Source organism: Saimiri boliviensis, chromosome 8 (assembly GCF_048565385.1).
Source record: "Saimiri boliviensis isolate mSaiBol1 chromosome 8, mSaiBol1.pri, whole genome shotgun sequence".
Taxonomy (NCBI): Eukaryota; Metazoa; Chordata; class Mammalia; order Primates; family Cebidae; genus Saimiri; species Saimiri boliviensis.
In genome coordinates this window covers 114,385,501-114,401,875 of record NC_133456.1, presented here as the reverse complement: position 1 = coordinate 114,401,875, position 16,375 = coordinate 114,385,501, and the positions used below count along the sequence as shown (strand labels likewise).

General features: G+C 42.6%; 1 protein-coding gene across 3 annotated transcripts in view; it reads right to left on the bottom strand.

Annotated features, from left to right (window-relative positions):
• PRKCQ (protein kinase C theta) overlaps positions 1 to 7,453 on the bottom strand; it is a 138,928-nt gene extending 131,475 nt beyond the window's left edge. Inside the window, exon 1 of one of the 3 annotated variants that reach the window (XM_074405083.1) lies at positions 7,110 to 7,453. The gene's annotated coding sequence lies outside the window, so the exon portion shown is untranslated. Of the gene's footprint in view, positions 1 to 7,003; positions 7,084 to 7,109 lie in introns of those variants that run through there. The other 2 variants (XM_039478655.2, XM_039478656.2) reach the window with 2 other exon arrangements.
• Between the last annotated feature and the right edge of the window lie 8,922 nt (positions 7,454 to 16,375).

Below are 16,375 nucleotides of genomic sequence, written 5' to 3'. Positions count from 1 at the left end.
ACTCCTGGCCTCAAGTGATCCACCCACCTAGGCCTTCCAAAGTGCTGGGGTTACAGATGTGAGTCACCGTGTCTGGCCAGAACTGAAGGGTTTCTTTTGTTGTGAAAGAAAAGAAGGATGAGAGGGTGGCTCTAGATAAAGTGAGGCATGCAGCCCTACCATCCCAGGGTGGGGGCAGTTCCGATTCAGGAAACTTCCACCTCCTCCAGGAAGCAAGAGGCAAGGTGGCTGCTGAGTGTGAGGGGGTGGCAGAGGCAGGAACAGCTGTGGAATCTGCTGTGGAAAGCAAGATCGCTGGCCAGGGAAATGTCTGGGAGTTGCGGAAGTCTGAGACCCTAGCGGAAGTGGGAAGTCAAGGCTATGGCATTCTATGAATTTGCAGATGGCATGTTTTTCAGGAGATTTCCATGCATAAGTGTTTCAGTGGGGACACACATGGAGTTATGTGTGCAGCTAGATTTGGCATGTTTTCCAGGAGATTTCCATACAGATTTGGCATGTTTTCCAGGAGAACTCATCAGCCTATGTGTAGATGATGGGAAAAGCAGGCAATTGGATTCAGCTGTGATCCCAGTGACCACAGATGCATCAGGGAAAGCACATCATCTCACACGTCACCGTGCAGTCCTTCACCAGCAGCAAGGGAAAATGCTCTGGCGAAGGGACGGTGGCCAAGTTTATCTTTGTCAATGTCAGGCTGGAAGATCTCTGATCTGTATAATAAACACTATTTCTTCCTAACCTATCTTGTTCTTTATGAAGCTGATGGATATGTTCCAAAGTTTATATCCTTCCTAACAAACCAGGGACGTGGTGGTTATTATGTACTCCCCCTGAGAAAATGTCTTCCCCGATGGGCACGATAGCTCACACCTGTGATCCCAGCACTTTGGGAGGCCAAGCCAGGTGAATCACTTGAGGCCAGGATTTCGAGTCCAGCCTGGCCAACATGGCCAAACCTTGTCTCTACTAAAAATACAAAAATTAACCAGGTGTGGTGGTGCGTGCCTGAAGTCCCAGCTACTCGAAGCTTAGCCACAGTAATTGCTTGAGCCTGGGAGGTGGAGGCTACAGTGAGCTGAGGTCGAGCCACAGTACTCCAACCTGGGCTACCAAACAAGACCCTGTCTCAAAAAGAAAAAAAAAAAAAAAAAAAAAAAAAAGGAAAATATCTTCCTTAAACAGCCACTTAACTAACAAACTTCAGGAACACAGCCCCTGGAGGCATGGATAGAATACCTCATCAGAAGCCAAGAGATCAGGGATCAGTGCTAGTAATTGGATATGCGACCCATGATCACATTTCCTAACTTCTGCCCACCTTTGCACGTCTCAGCTGGTTTCTCTGCAAGCTATGAGATCCACTCAGCATAAGGGGCTTTCTGAATGACTGATTCCGGGGATCCAGGCACAGGGCATGACCAGCGACTGCCTTCCCATTGTTCCCTATTCCTTCCAGCCCCTAAGCTCATCTGATTCTATGACTTAAAGGGATGGGATACAAAACTAAATGCCGCAGGTATGTAATTTTCTTTTTTTAATTGTTATTTTAAGTTCTGGGGTACATGTGCAGGGCGTGCCGGTTTGTTCCGTAGGGAAACGTGTGCCGTGGTGGTTTGCTGATCAACCCATTACCTAGGTATCAAGCCCCACATGAATTAGCTATTTTTCCTAATGTTCTCCCTCCCCCAATCTCACCTCCTGACAGGCCCCAGTGTGTGTTGTTCCCCTCTCTGTGTCCATGTGTTCTCATTGTTCAGGTCTCACTTATAAGTGAGAACATACGGTGTCTGGTTTTCTGTTTCTGTGTTAGTTTGCTGAGGATAATGACTTCCAGCTCTATCCATGTCCCTGCAAAGGACATGATCTCATTCCTTTTCACGTCTGCATAGTATTCCATGGTGTATATGTGCCTCATCCTACAAACACTGTTCCTGCCTCCTCTGTCCGGCTTACTGCCACTTCCCCTTCAGGCCTCAGCCGAGCCGTCACTGATAGCTCTCAGACACCCCAAATTTAGCTGCACACATAACACCATGTGTGTCCCCACAGAAACACTTACACAATCATTCTGCACACATTTGTTCAGAACTTGGTGTGTGCCAGGCCCTGTTAGAGTGGCTGGGGACACGGCTAGGAACAAAATGCCAGCCCTCATGGAGTTACATGCTGAAGGAAAGACGACACAGGAAGGAAACAAACACATCTATAATAGAGTGGCATGACATTGTCAACTGATCCGTAATAGTACAGCTATCTCACGACATTTATCACACTCCATGATAATTTTCTATTTGCCTGACCGTATCTCCCTGCGGGTTTTGCAAAATGGCTTGTGATCTGAGGCTCGCAGCAAAGGCCTGGGGAATTCAATAGCAGATTCCCTTTCCATTCTCTTCCTTGTCCTGGGAGCTTATCCTGCTGTGATAACATACAAAAGATCATTTTATCTGTAACTAACCTGACTTTATTCTCAACAACGACTCATTTGTGAATCATCAGGTTCCTCATGGAGGTGGAGACAACCTTACCAACGGGGGCATTTGTTTGTTTCAGCAACTGTCCTGTCCACGGCTTCCCTTGTCCCTCAGCTGCTGTGTGAGTTGTATTTCGTCTATGAATTCTACACTAGGAAAAGTTATATAGGCTCAAGCTGGGATAGGGACTAAATAATGAACTCAGGAGTAGCATCAACCCAGAGATCCCAGTCACTGGGCATCCAGTGATTGGGTAAAAAGTTAACTGGTCAGCACCTTACACCTATTAGAAAGGCCAGGCATGGTGGCTTATGCCTGTAATCCCAGCATTTTTGGAAGCTGAAGAGGGAGGATCAGGAAGTCAAGAGATTGAGACCATCCTGGCCAACATGGTGAAACCCCGTCTCTACTAAAAATACAAAAGTTAGCCGGGCATGGTGGTGTGCGCCTAAAGTCCCAGCTACTCAGGAAGCCGAGGCAGAAGAATTGCTTGAACCTGGCAGGTGGAGGTTGCCGTGAGCCGAGATTACACCAATGCACTCCAGCCTGGGTGACAGAGCAACACATCGTCTCAAAACAAACAAACAACTAGTATTACTGAGGATGTGGAATAATTGGGACCCTTGTCTACCATTGGTGGGAATGCAAAATGGTCCAGCCACTGTGGAAAACAGTATGGCAGTTCCTCAAAAAATTAAACATAGAATTAAGCTACGAAGCCACAATTCTGCTTCTGGGTATATAACCCAAAGAATTGAAAGCAGATCTCAAACAGATATTTGCATGTTCTTCTTCACGGCAGCATTATTCACAAGTCAAAAGATAGAAGCAACCATCAACAGATGGAATGGTAAGCAAAATGTGGTATATCTGTAAATGGAATATTATTCAGACTTAAAAAGGAAGGATGTCCTGTCCCCTGCTGTCACATGGCTATACCTTGAGGACACTATGCTAAGTGAAACAAGACAGTGACAAAATGATGGATATGATATTATGCTTATGTGAGGTCCTTAGAGTAGTCAAAATCATAGAGACAGGAAGTAGAAGGGTGGCTGCCAGGGGCTGAGGGGAGAGAGGAATGAGAAGCTGGTGTTTCATGGGGACAGTTTCAGTTTTAGAAGATGAAAAGAGTTCTGTGGATTGATTATGGCAATGGTCTCACAACAATGTGAATATACTTAATGTCACTGAACTGTACACTAAAAAATAAGAAGGTAAATTTTAAGTTATGTGTATTTTACAACAACAAAAAAAGTTAATTGGTAGGTCACCTGGGACTGTGGTTTAAAGGAAATGCTTGATGGTTAGACGAATCTGGATGGTCCAGCTAACCTGACTCTACCACTTAACAGTTATAAGACCTGGACAAGGGGCTCTACCCCTTAAGCCTCAGTCTCCTCATCTGAAAAATTAGAATATCTAATTTATAAAGGCTTTTGGAAGTTAAATGAAGCAGTAATGCCTGCCACATATAAATAAAATTGAGTATAATACATAGCACATAAATTCTAAAAAATGACGACTCAACCAAAGCATATTTTATTGGTTTTGTTAGTGCCGATTATTGTGATTAATACTATTAGGTTAATTCAGAAGCTAATGTCAACCCACAGCAACCTGCAGAAAGATTCCCTGCCAAATATCTGCTCATTTAAACCAGGAGCAAAAATCTATGACTCTGGACTTGAGTGAGCTTTCCTCATTTCTAAAACTCTGATGCTCATTTTATTCCCAAGAATGTGTTTAGATGACAGAGCAATCAGAAGTTGACGCGTATAAATGCTTAACATGCTAAGATAATGAAAGATATTTTTGTCATTGTAAGAAAACACATTTTAATTCATCTCTTTGGTTCAGCATGTTTTTCTCATGATTTCTTCCTTAACAACTGGAATAGGTATGGAAAAGCTAAGCTTTTAGCTGCTTAGAAATGAGCTGCTTAAAGTGTTAAAATAACAGAAACAGCATGCATGACTTTATTCTATACATGCCACCACAATACTAATTTCCCTATTTTAAAGTACAGAATATATGTGTGTATACACACACACACACACGAAATCACATCTATGTTGCTGGGATTTTTCATTATATAACAATATATCATTTTAGATGATTTAAGGCAAATTATTAAAAAAAATAAAAGACTGAACTCCATAAAAAGGAAATCACCTGAAATCAAATATAACCTTGTTAACAAAATGTCACATTAGCAACATTTTTAGGGGCAACAACATAACCAGGAACTCTAAGACATCAAATACATTAAAAACAGGAAGTACTAAACTCTAATTCCTAATTTCAAGAAAGGCAAATCTAACATAATTTAAAAAACACATTATAAGGAGATTTGTCTGTATAGGTCTACTTCTGAATCCCCAAAGTTACAGACTTGCACCCCAAACCCATACTTTTGAAAGAAAATTCTGAACCCAGTCCACATGGAATTTTGTTAAAACATCTAATTCATTACACAGAAGAATTTCATCTTTTTCACAAAAGAAACAGCATGTGTTAGAATAAGAATGCTTTATAGAAATGACCAATGACAAGCGGCTATGTAAGCAGGCCTCCGATGCCTGGTGTTCACAAGAGACAGAGTATTATTGTTGAAAGGGATCTTTGAGATTATAGAAAAAGCTGAGGTGTGAATAATCAAACAATATCCCCTTAATGCCTGAAGGAGAAGTGAGACAGCTAAGCAAATCACGGTTCCAGGAGTTGCACCATGTATGCTCAGCACAGACGCAGGGAGGACATTTCTGCAGAACAGTGATAGGACTTTGCTTCAGTAAGAGTTACCACGCTGAGGTGCCACAGAACAAGACAGTAGCGGAAATGAACATGACAACGCCGATGGCGAGTGACAAAAGTCTTCCCTGGACACCGACATTTTTAAAGTGTAGAAGAAAATTGCAGGTCACTGAACCAAAGTCTGACGGTGCCCAGCAAGTTACTCTTGAAATCAGAAACAGAAGTTTGTGAGAGACAAGACAGAAAACAAACAAAAACGCCGAATGGATCCCTAACTTGCAGGAGCTGTGCCTTGAGGCTTTGCAGGTTTTAGACATTCTCCCTACCCCACATCTTTAAATATGTGTGTGTTCAATCAGCAGGAGGAAGGGACTAACAAGAGCCTTCCGTGGCAGACACCTGCATCAGATAATGGCACTGATCTCAGAGGGATTTTAAACAGCTGTGCATAAACTTCAAAAGTAATTTGCAACCAAATTAGTAAATGTCACCCTTCTTCCCGCTAGATACAGCATTTTTAAAAGCTACGAAGCATCCACAGTAAGCCTGCCATTTTACAAGAGTTACCAGAGGTGTAAGTTAGGGAAAAAATGAAGATGATGATTCACAAGGTCAGGGTGTGGGGTGGGGGCCCCAGGGCCCCAGGAATAGGTCTTGTCTATCACACAGCCTCTGGCAGGAAAGGCTCAGTGGGGACCACGGCTTCTAGGGCGCAAACAGGGGGAAACAACAAGGGAATGGACCCACCAGACTTCTTGCATCTCTCAAGGAGCCTCGAATTTGATGCTTTAGCATTTTCTTTGGCAAAAGAAAAGAACAAAGAGGCTGCAGTTGGCAGAAAGCATGGGCGGACTCCTCAGATCTTGTAGGTGGTTCTTAAAAGAATTCAACAGGTATGGGGTGTGCTGTCAGAGTAGCTGGAACGTCAAGGACTTGGACACCAGGCACAGGTAATTCGTTCCCTCCCTCCCCCCACAGGGAGAGGGCACGGAGCGCCTCCTCCAGCCTAGTCCCCCTCAGCCTGTGCCACTCCTGAATCATCTTTTATTAGCACCACGTCCACTCCGCACAGAGGCAGGGCGACCCAGGGAAGAGGCAGTTGCAGAAATGACCTCTCCTTGCAGAGATGACCAGAGTTTCCCAATCCAGCCAGCCTGGGGACTTGTCTTCATGCCCGCGGGGAGCGCCCACGCCCGTGGCATTCAACAGTCAGTCTCCCAGGGATAACGGGGGCTTTCAAAAATCCGATACCACAAAGATATTTTATTGCACAAACTCCTTTGTTAACCTGGCCCTCAAAGCTGGGGAATAACCTCACTTGAGGCTGCAGGAATGAGCACCCAGACGTTGTGTGTGTCTTTCAAATACCTGCCTCCCCTTCCCCCAGGCCCTTGACAAGAAACTTGGCTTGTTTAGAAGCCGAGCGATGGCAGCCCTGTCCGTGCTCCAAAACATTCCCAGCAGAAAACGGGGTGTGCGCCCTGCGGACAGCATACCGTCTCCAGAAGACCTCTTTCCGCACACATTTTTGCCAAGAATAGAAAAACTTTCCACCTTCTTCCCTCCCCGCAGGCCCCCTTTCGTTCAGGTGAGAGGGAAAATGAAGAAGGAAGGAGGCGCCCCCAGGCCGGCGGCCCCCACCCGGCCAAGGCCTTCAGCCTCCCTTGCGACCCGCGCCCCAGACACCCAGCGGGTAAAAGCTCCCCGGTGCGCTCTCGCGCCCGCTGGGTTCCATTTCCTACTCCGCCTGCTCCCCCCGCAACGCTCACCCCTTCCCGGAGGCGCCCCGAGGGGCCCGCGTGGCCCTTCCTGCCGTGGGACTCGGCCGCTCCAGCCCGCTCCCTCCCGGCGGCGGCGCGGGGCGCGGGGTCCTACCTGGAGCGAGTGCGGCGCGGCTGCTGCCCGGTGGCGCGGGGACTGCGCGGGGACTGCGCGGGGACTGGCGGGGCTGGCGGGCTAGGCGCACTGCGGGTGCGTCCCGAAGGCGGTGTCGGCCAGGGGGCGCTCGCCACCCTCCCCGCCGGCCCGGCCTCCCGGGACCCGGGACCCCTGGCCGGGGACGCGATCTCGATCCCCAGCCGAGCGGCCCCGGGTCCCACCCCCGGCCTCCTTACCGGCCACCTGTCGTCCGGCTGCGACCTGGAGCAGGGAAGCGGCAATCGGGAGCCCAGGACAGATCCGGGAGGGCGGCGAGGCCCAGCAGGAGCGCCCCGGCCCCGGCCACGTTCTCAGCGCCAGGAAAAGGGGCGAGAGGCCGCAGGTGTCTCTCGCCAAACTAGAAACGGTGCTCCAGCAGATTGGGTGGAAACAGCTGTGCCTGTTTTCTCTGTTTTTGGCTGGAAAGGGCTTGTAAACATGGTTCCTTTTAAAATGACCTACCCAGGGAGGTTTGGGCACAGTTCTGTCCTGCGATCATCTTTTCTAGGGGGCCTCTGACCTGGGACTTTGATCTCCTGTATCTCCACATTGTCGTTTTATACACAATTGCCAAAGTTGAACTGCTTTAAACTTCCCCGTGCTTGAAACTGCAAAGGTGGTGTTGCCAACGCGCGTGTCATTTTAGGACTTTTTATCCCTTGCAGGGAATACTAATGATGATAATCAATGATACCAACAAGGATAATTGGGGTGGTTTCTTTTTCCATACACCATGGAACAAATTTAAATTTTTCATTCAGGTTAGAAAATTGTATGTCTGGTTACTAATACTCTTACTGAATGGCTTCCTTGCAATGATGATACTAACTAAAATGTACTTGATGAAGACTTTCATTGCTGTAATGTACTAAGATCAGATTAATCTGAGAAAGAAAACAGTATTTTTTCGTTCTTTTCTTTTTCGTTCTTGTTTTGAGAGAGACATTAAAAAAGATAAAAGCCAGGCCAGATGCAGTGGCTCATGCCTGTAATGCCAGCACTTTGGTAGGCTGAGGCAGGTGGATCACTTCAGACCACCTGAGACCATCCTGGCCATCGGGACAAAACCCTGCCTCTCCTAAAAATGAAAAAAAAAAAAAATTAGCTGGGTGTTGCGGCTTGCACCTGTAATCTTAGTTAATTAGGAGGCTGAGGCATGAGAATTGTTTGAACCTGGTAGGAGGAGGTTGCAGTAAGCCGAGATGGCACCATTGCACCCCATTCTGGGCGACAGAGCAAGACTATGTCTCAAAATAAATAAATAAATAAAAATAAAATGTTAAAAAAAGGTTTAACAAAAACCAAATGCTGAATTAGCAGCCTTGTGATCATGGGAGTATAGATGTCAGCTAAAAAGGACGTCAGCAGATATCAAGACAGATGAAAAACAGCTGCAGAAGTGTTTCATGACTTGATGAAATCACTCAGGTCTGCACTGGGAAACCAGCTATAATGATGCCTCTAATCTATATGGACCCAGTAAACCCAGCACACACACACACACACACACACACACACACACACACACACACATTTAAGGATAAAACCATATTCTATTAAAATTAACCCCACATTTGTCAATATCTAGCAACATTGGACTGATCCTCAGGCCAGAGGCTGTAGTTCTTGGAAGATTCTAGCCAGGAGGTTTGAGAGTGGCCAGTATCTCAGAAGTGCTGGCTCACCCTGACATCACCAGACTCTGGCACATAGTAGGTACTCACTGGGTATTTGCTATTGAAATTTGGCAGGAAAGTGCATCAATGTCTGGAAATAAGGAGGCAGTGCTGGAGCAGTAATCCCCACACAGATTCTCTCTGCAAACTGCAAAACAGAAACTTCCCTAGTTCAGAGTGCCATCCACCTGGCTGTTTCTCTGATTATTTTTCAATGGATCCTGCTACACTGTGAAGAAGAAATGGCAAACTGATAACAGCTACTGTGCTTAAAAGATAGTGAATTCCTCACACTGCACATCTGCGTTTCTCATTGACAATTAGGCAATAGAAGGAAGATCAGCTGTCCTGTTAATCTAATCAGTAGTTAGTGGCTTTAGAAAAAGTTTCGTTATCATACATTAGGTATGATAAGGACTTTATTTTTTCTTTTTGAGACAGGGTCTTGCTGTGTTGCCCAGTCTGGAGTGCAGTGGCATGATCCTATTTCACTGCAGCCGTGATCCCCCAGGACTCAAGTAGTTCTCTTACCTCAGCCTCCCAAATAGCTGGGATTACAGGCACACACAAACATGCCCTAGCTAATATTTAATTAATTAATTAATTAATTAATTTATTTTTTTTTTTATTATTATTTTTTTTTAGACACAGGGTCTCACTAGTTGTCCAATCTAGTCTTAAAATCCTGGGCTCAAGTGATGCTCCTACCTTAGCTTTCCAAAGTACTGGGATTATAGGGGTGAACTACAGCGCCCTGCTTGGGATGGCTTTGACACACTACTCATATAATATTCACAGTCTTACCTGTATCATCACCATCTCTCCTTAATAGATGAGAGTAATGAGGCTTAGAAGGGTTATGCACTTTGCTTAAGTTCCCACAATTAATAAAGTACCAGAGCCAAGATTCAAACCCAAGCCAGGCTGGAGCCGCCCTCTCAAGAGCTGCTGAATAATTAATTTTCCTTTTTTTTTTTTTTGAAACGGAGTCATGCTCTGCTGCCCAGGCTGGAGAGCAGTGGCACGATCTCAGCTCACTGCAACCTCCACCTCCTGGGTTCAGGTGATTCTTCCTGCCTCAGCCTCCTGAGTAGCTGGGATTACGGGCATGTGTCACCATGACCAGCTAATTTTTGTATTTTCAGTAGAGATTGGGTTTTATCATTTTGGCTAGGCTGGTCTCAAACTGCTGATCTCAGATGATCCACCCACCTTGGCCTGCTAAAGTGCTGGGATTACAGGCACGAGCCACTGCACCCGGCCAATTCTTCATTCTTACATCATGCACTCACATTTCTCTTTCTTTAGCTTTTAGACAACTGGTCTTTGAGGACTCTTGGCTACTCAATTGTCCTATAATCATATAGTCCTATGATAGGAAACCTGTTAATCTGAAGACTAGATCTTTTAAAACAACATCCATTACATGTCTTAAAAATCAGGATTTAAAAAAAATCTTAAAATTTCATCTAAAACAAAACAATTCGCATCTTTTCTGGGTATCCATTTGGTGCAGTGGACACCTCTAGATTTCCCTGATGCCAGCATCCTGTAGACCCGGCGTCTCCTTTCCCAGGCCATGGGGTGTTTCTGTTTTCTGTCAGACACCGACTCTGTTTTACAAACACGGCTGCTCTCAAAAGTTCTCCACCCCTTTGTTTCCTGGAAGAGGAAATGGCATTTCCGGGAGGGGATGACACGTGGGCTGTGAGGTTCCACTCTTTACATGAAACACACCCCAACTTTCAGCCATGTACTTCTTTTCCTCCTTCAGGTTCTGCCCTGATGGTTCCTGGAATAATGCGGAGGACTGCATATGGGGAAGCCGCCTCCTCTGGGAAAGACCTGAGTCCTGCCTTGGATCCAGCGGCCCTCCTGATCGCTGAGAAGGAGCGACCCCTATGCATCTGCTCCCTGAAGCTGCCACGACCCATCTTCCTGTAACTCGGAACTTGGAAAAAGGAACTCAGTACATCACTTTGCTTTTCTTCTGGACCTAGTTGGTAGTTAAACTCTCTCTCCCGTGGAGACAACCTCTTGCATCATCGTTTCTTCTATATGGAATTTAGGATAGAAATTAAAGAGATAACATCTTATTTTGAGTCTTGATTTGGAGAAGGATAGTATTCGGGGGGAAGTAGGCTATGGTACACATAGAAAATTTGAGGACAGTGTCACTTAACAAGGACATTTCTGTCTCTACAGAAGTCATAGCTTGGAGGAAATGAGTTTGCACTGTCTGAGGAATTTGACCACCAAATCACTGACACGTTCCCAAAGGTTTCACAGAAATTGTTTTTCAAGTAGCTCACCTGAGTCCCTAAAAGAATCAGCATGGAATTAGAGGACAGTGACCTACCCTAACCAAGGACTTGGGTGATGTGTGAAGTCTAGTGTCAATTTATCAGAAAATATCAAAACTATTCTGGGAGCTATGGGTCAAAGTTGATAGGTACAAACAAACAAACACAATAGGTATTTTAAATTCACAGCTTGGATAAGAAAAAGGGAGATATTGTCGTTTCTCTTCTTCAATCCAACTTTAGATTTTCCAGTCAGAAAAAGGATAATTAGAAGTTAGATTGTTATTGCCAGAAAAGAGCTCTAAACTCTGAAAAAAACCAAAACAAAACAAAAAACAACCTGGTCCTCCCTTTAAGGAGTAAATAAATCTCGATTACTGTTGATAGTAAAATTGATATCAATTCTTCCAAACCAGTGAGAGGTAACTGCAAGCCTTAGCTGGGTTAAGATTTGAAAAACATTTATAATATATATTTGAAAGTTCCTTTATTTAAAATATTTACTAGACATGCTTTGTGATGTTAAGCTACTTTAAAAATCTTACACAAGGGAGGGAAAGTAGGTATTATTTCTTCATTTAAGAAGGAGCCATGTGTGGACATTAGCTAATATTTATCATACATTTACTACCTGTGTCGAGGCATAGTGAAATAAACACTTTATTTCAATTATTTAATTTGATTCTTACAACGAATCCCCTGAGATGGATAATATCTTCTTCATTTTACAAATGAAACAATTGAGCCTTAGAGGTTAAGCAAATGATTTTCTAAGCTCATTCAGCCAATACATGCTAGGGAACGGCTTGACACCCAGTCCGACTGATCCTCAAATCCATGATTCCTGCCATCATATTCACGGAAACAAGACAAGAGCTGAAATCACAGCCTGACTCTTGAAACAGTTAAAGAATTGTGTATGTTTATGAAAGTTCTGATTAATAAGATATTCTGAGGGCAAAAGACAAGGTGTGAATAGATTGGCAGTGTGTGGATTAGGATGTATCACAATCCTTAATAAAACTACAGAAAATAAAAATTTAATCCTTAATGTATAGAACATGAGTAGATTCTTTTTTTCCTGAGTATCAATTACTATTAAACTATAAAAGAATGGAATTGAACGATAAACAGTTCCTTTGGTATTTTATTTTATTTATTTTATTTATTTTATTTTATTTTTTTCTGAGACGGAGTTTCACTCTCGTTACCCAGGCTGGAGTGCAATGGTGCTATCTCGGCTCACCGCAACCTCCGCCTCCTGGGCTCAGGCAATTCTCCTGCCTCAGCCTCCTAAGTAGCTGGGATTACAGGCACGCGCCACCACGCCCAGCTAGTTTTTTGTATTTTTAGTAGAGACAGGGTTTCACTATGTTGACCAGGATGGTCTCGATCTCTCGACCTCGTGATCCACCCGCCTCGGCCTCCCAAAGTGCTGGGATTACAGGCTGAGCCACCGCGCCCGGCCATTTTTTAAAGGTGAGAGTTACAAAAACAATATTTGCCTTCTGGTTTTAGTTACAGCTTCGGAAATTCTATGGGTACAATTTGTTTTAGTTATTTTGTTATCACTACCAATAAAGAGACTCTAATTGTAACATTAGTATCTAAATCAGATAGTGAATAATCACATTTTCAATGTTGTTTTGACATAGATACAAGTTAACAGGATATGCGTCTGGTGTGTTCTGGATTGTAAGGGTAGAACCAGCATGGAACTAGTCAGTCCAAGTATTCCTAAAGATCCACAGACACAGTTATCCTGGATGTGGGAAGCCCAGAGATTTATTTTATTTTTTTATTGCATTTTAGGTTTTGGGGTACATGTGAAGAACATGCAATGAATATGACCAATTGGGTATAAAATTTTGTCTGAAACTAAAGAGATATTGATTAGATAATCCACAGAGACCACTTTTTTTGTGATTATCTTCTACCAGGGTAAAAGCAATAGCAACCTGAAAACCCAAAAGACCATACATTTTATTAACCCTCCCCAGGAAGGATTAATAAATCTGAGAATTAATCTGTAAATCCAGGAGGAAGAAATCAAGATAAAACCTTCTATCATATTTATACATTTGATTGTTGCAATGTTATAGTTTGACATAGTGCAATAGCTTTAGATTTGAAAGGGACTTTACTTTCAAGTAAGTCACTTTATCTCTTTAGATTTGAAAGGCATGCTACTTTAGAGTATGTCACTCAATCTCTTTCTTGAAAAGGCAAATGCCACACCTGACCCTCATCACTCTGTTTCCCTTTGTCCATAGCCTAGCTTTATTCTGTGCATGTGCGCGCACACACACACACACACACACACACATACAGTAGGAAGAGGATTTTTCATTTTACAGAACATATGTTGGGCTACACAGGATTTTCTCTCAAATTTCTTCTAGCTATAAAATTCTGAGACTAAATATCAAATTAAAGAAAGTACTAATTTTCAGTGATGGGGAATGTAGTACAGTTTGCTTCTACCGGCACTCACTGCCAATTTCATATATTCGCTGGCTTAAAAAAATTTCTAACACCGTCAGAAAAGTCTGTACTGGTGGTACCAGGAAAACACTGAAAATTGTTACTCTTTGTGTTGTGTCTAGGTTTCTTGGCTACATCATCACTTCGACCTTTCACTTTTAAAGAAATACTTTTGTGGAACACAAATGTAAAGATTTTTTTTTCTGTTGGTGGCTTAGTACAGTGGCCTAATGTGGCTGACCATGTGTGCCTGTTGTGTGAGTCCCTTAGATGTGCTTCGTTTCTCGGTCACAGTTTATCCCTCAACTCAAGTGTCTCACCATCAAAATGTTTGTTTTGGGCCCCAAGTGGCAAACTTTGAGACTGATTATTTCTTTCAACTTGGGTTGGCTCATCTGCTGTGAGTAGAGCCAAGCTGACATTTTCTTTCCTTTTGTCTGCCTATCACTAGGTAGAGGCAGCATGTAAGACAGTAAAGCCATGCTCATGGAGTCCAGCACATCATCCAGAAGGCAGATGTTCTAGCTCTGTTTTGCTCATTAAAACAAGCAAAACCATACCTGGATTGCCTCGTACTTAAGTAAAATGGACTACGATGATTAAAGAAAAATCTCTTATATTTAAGGAATAATCTTAATAGATTACATTTGTATTTCTATTAGCTTACATTTCTATTTTTGATATTTGTATAATATTTAAAAAATTTTAATGAACTAATCTTTTTATATCTCTTACGAACTTGATGGAGATACAATGAAGTTCAAAGACACGTGGTATTTGAAATCAGAAAATGTGTTTATTTTTCTACACAGGTTACAAATGTCATGCATTATTTCACAAACTCTTCTCAAAGTGTTGGTTTTTAAATTACTAAAAGGAAGATATATTCATATCACATTCTGGAAGTTTTATAGGGAAGATTGAGTAGCTATAACCTCTAAAGTGCTTTGATCCCTATAAGCCTCAAGAAGAGAATGGTGCACTTTGAATTAATATCTACCCCTTATAGAGCATTTGTATCATAGTATTTTCCATATATGATCTTATTTAACCCTCCAGCAATCCTATGATATGGGGATTATACACACATTACACATGAGAACTTGAGGCTTGGAGAAAGTAAGTAACTTCCACAAGACCACAAGGCAAGTCAGTGGCAGAGCCAGGATCAGAAACCAGGCAGGCTTCATTTGGAGCCACGCTGAACTCTGGCTAGAGAATTCTGGCCACCAACTGCAGAGCTAAAAGAAGGGGTCATATTCCACGTGTAGATTTTGAGAAATGTTTGCTAATTTTCTTATTATAAAGGTTACGCCTTCACACACACACACACACACACACACACACACACACACACATAACTGGAAATTAGAGAAAACAAAAAACTTAGCCATAATGTCACCACCCAAAGACAGGTAATAGTTTGGTATTTTCAAATATTCTTTTATCTTTTCTTTTTTGAATTATTGTATTTTAAAAATAACTTTTACTGGTTGCCTGATTATGAAGTAATAAATATTCACCATAAATATTTTGAAAAATACAAAGTTGTCTATAAAAGAAAGTTGAAATCACTGCTAATCTCAAAATATAAAGATACCTGTCAACGCTTTGGCATTTTACCCTCTTTGTGGCTGAGATCACATACCTTGAGATTGAAGCCCACATTTTCTGTACCATGCAGTTCATAGTTTAGGCCACAACATCAATTTTTTAAATTATTTATTTGGTTTTTACTTGATTTGCTGATTTTTTTTTTAGAAAATTGCAAATATGATTTTTAGGCAGCTGATTGGAATATTCTGGTTGCTCTGAATAGGACTAGCTACTTTGCTTGTTACTGAAGGACAAATATTATTCCTACACATAGGAAAAAAACCTCAAAGAATGAGTAATGATTCTGTTTAAATCTGCCCTTATCACTCCAAAGAATGACTTTTCTTTCTTCCAAAGCAACTTTTAAAAGTGTTTCTACTGCACGATGAAAGAAAACCACAAACTCTTTATTTAATAACTGGGATCATGTGCTTTTAACAAGAGGAAAAGGTCAAGACTGAAGCAATTGATATGGAACTGTCATATTAGTTACGTAAATTTAGGACTTAAATAAATTTGACGGGGCTGCAGAAATATGGATTGAATTTTAACCACACTAAGAAAGTTTCTCTTGAGCAAAAGACATGATGTGTGTTCCCCAGAACCTTTCTATCCTGTCCCTCATCCTGCCAAGGGAACTAGAAAAGACATAAACATTTAAGAACCTAAAAGGCTTCTGGATAAAACTCAGCTTGGTGCAACACATTCTAGCTTTCACAGCTTTACTCCCAGGCTTCCACCTTTCCTAGGAACGTAGTAAAAATCTGAGCTAACGAAACCAAACAATAAAAGAACTGAAAGTCTTTAAACCTGAGTTCTTGAGGTGATAGTCTATATGCCCTCCATAGAGTCAAAGCCCTAAAAAGATTTGTAAAAAACAAAATGCTGGTACCTGTCTCTATTTCCCCAAACCTCTCTACATTTACTTACCTTCTGAAGACTCATGCCTTCTCTTTTCCTTGTGATTGGGTTGCACAGAACGAAGACCTCTCCCACAGCTCTCAACTTAAAAACTCTTTTATTTCTTAGCTATGGAGGAAAACTCAAAAAATTCCATGCTCTACTTTGTAACTCCCTGGACATAGTGAGTCCCTTATGTACATCATGGGGAGGGAGTGGGGAAAGTGGAATTCTTATGTAAATTCATACAAGTTTGGAAAAACCG